Here is a 2,808-nt window from a genome sequence, read left to right as displayed (position 1 = left end):
GGTCGTGGGGGCCGCCCTTGCCGGCTGGCCTCTCGCCGGGTCTCATGGATGCCCGTGCTCGTCCGAGGCCCTCTTGGGCCTGCGCTCCCCCAGGGGAGGAGCGGATCGTTCGTCTCCAAACCTCCGGAGCTGGGAGACTTGAAGGGTCGCGAGGGCTGCGGGTCTCCCGTAAAAGAGCCGTCCGTGGAGCCCAACGGACGGCTGGATTTTTCTTCACTACTAGCAAATTCCTTCAAACCCTTCCATCCCTCTGCGTGTCTGTGCGGTGAGGTGTGCATCGTGTACCGTGTGTCGGGGGATGTGTGTATGTGAGCTGTGTGCGTGTCTGTATGTGCGTGTCTGCCTGGTGTTGGAGGTATGGTGCTGGAGGTGTGTGAAGCGGGATGTGTATGCGTGTGCTGGGGTCCAGGTGTGGTCTGTCTCAGGGCTACACTAGTGGGGAAGAATCCATCTGAAGACAACGTGACCGGGACCTATCTCTGTCACTAGACAGGCTTGGACTTAATTAACATTTATGGTCTTGAAGGAAATCAAGTATTTCAACCCAAAATAGATTTACTTGACACAGTGCAAGATGGCTATTCAGAAGGGCTGGGAATACAAGAATAGCTAAAAAGCTGGTTTTTGTGGGGGGAGATTTGCATCTGTAGAGAGAATCTGCGTTGATGCAGCCAGGCCTACTCTGAGACCCTCTCTTGTCCTATCCGGGAAAGATGAACTGAGAGTCTAATTCCTTTCAAGGTCTGAAAGAAACGTTCACCATCTCTGCTTTATGACGGCTGCTACCTGTGAGGTTTTCTGTACGCAACAAGACCCCCTTTGCTGGACAGATCTCCACATTGCCTCCCATGACTGTCTGGCACTGTAAGCTGATTTACTACCAGATCCGATTTTGGCCCTGCTTGGAGCCCCCATTCTTTCTGCAACCTCAAGATGTAGCATAAGCCGTTGCACCCTGTTGGAGGGTGGGGGTAGTCGCTCTGTGGTTCTCCCCGTGCACATCGCCTTTTCTCTGACGAGTCTGCCTTTCGTTAGTTGACTTTCAGTGAACTTTCAGAAGGTGAAGGGGAAGTTTTCCCTGTCCCCTACAGCCCCCAGTTTGTTTACTTGTCAGGTGAAAACAGCAAATGCACTTCTTAGTGTTGACCTACCAGGAGGAAGTGAAGGCAAAATTAACACAAGTAGAGAGTTTATTTGTGCCAAACTTGAGGATTGCAGCTCAGGAGCATGGATTCACGCTTCCCTGAATATCCACACTCCAATTACCAACAGTTACAAGTCGTGGAAAGAGGCTATTCTGGTTCTGTTAGAATAGTCCTTTTGAAAAGACTTTAAAACTGTGTTCTTTGTAATCGAATCAGGCTAAATGTAGAAACTGTTCAAACTTGGCCGGGCGCGGTGGCTCAGCCTGTCATCCCAGCACTTTGGGAGGCCAAGGCAAGTGGATTGCCTGAGCCTGCAGGTTTGAGACCAGCCCGGGCAATTTGGCGAGACCCTACCTCTACAATAAATCCAAAATTAGCCGGATGTGGCGTGCACCTGTAGTTCCGTCTACTTGGAAGGCTGACGTGGAAGAATTGCAGGAGCCCAGCAGCTTGACGCTGGGGTGGCCATAAGTATGCCACTGCACTCCAGCCTGGGCGACAGAGTGAGACTCCAACTCAAAAAAAAGAAAAGAAAAGAAACTGTTCAAACTTAAAAGTGCATATTCTTTCTCCTCCCTCCCCACCCCTTCTGCCCTTAACTCTCCCTTTTCTTGTCCTAACACAGCTTTGCCTGACTGAGAAGACCATTCAGGTGTTCAAACTCAATAGGACAGGGCAATGATCCTTACAATTCCATGATAGATATCATGGCCTTGTCTGACAGTGGAGAGTGATAAGGAAGACCCCCCCAGTTTAAATCCTTTAGTAGTTTAAAGAATGACAGGCATCCAGCTTGGGAAAGATTCTACCTGTAATCTGTAGGAATTTCTGGTAGCCACAATGGGTACTGATTAGTTAAAATTAGAAGGATGATTTTTAACCCTCGCAATGCTAATGTAATTATGAATTAATAGAAGCTTTGGTTCCTAACAATATAAATCCAGCTTCTGCCAAACGCAAAGGCAATCATTAACAACATAGTCTTGGGCCTGATTTTACTTGCATTAAGCCAACATGTCTTTTACTTTTCACGGATATTGTTTTCAACAATTCATAGTTTTTTACAATGTTAAAGAAGCCAACCTCTCTCCATGTATTCTGTGTAACCTGTTAAAAAGTTACTAAGCTCTGGAAAGCATTCCATTGTCTTTGATAACAGAAATGTATAAGCAATGAACATCAGAGTAATGGAAAGCAGACACTACGGGAACATTTTGAAATGTCATATCTTGATGTTACTCTATAGAAAACTTAGCACTTGTACTTATAAATATGAAATGTAAAATCCAAGAAGCCAAGAAAACTCAAGCGAGGAGCTAAGTTCTGGCTCCCTGGATTCTGAATTCAGAAATAAACAGCTGCTGAGTGTTCCTCGGACCATTTCAGTAGGTTTACAAAGGAAGCTAAGAGGCCATTTCTAAACTGTTTACTAAGAATTTACATTAATGCCGGGCTCGGTGGCTCAGCCTGTAATCCCGCGACTTTGGGAGGCTGAGGTGAGTGGATTGCCTGAGCCCGTGGGTTCGAGACCTGCCTGGGCAGGCGAGACCTCATCTCTACAATAAATCAGAAAATCATCCGAGCGTGGTAGCACGCGCCTGTAATTCCGGCTACTCGGAAGGCTGAGGCGGAAGGATCGCCAGAGCCCAACTGGTCGAGGCTG

Source organism: Carlito syrichta, unplaced genomic scaffold, assembly GCF_000164805.1.
Source record: "Carlito syrichta isolate Samal-C Ts95f unplaced genomic scaffold, Tarsius_syrichta-2.0.1 Scaffold113497, whole genome shotgun sequence".
NCBI lineage: Eukaryota > Metazoa > Chordata > Mammalia > Primates > Tarsiidae > Carlito > Carlito syrichta.
The sequence above is the reverse complement of the archived record's forward strand: the minus strand, read 5'-3'. Positions refer to the sequence as shown.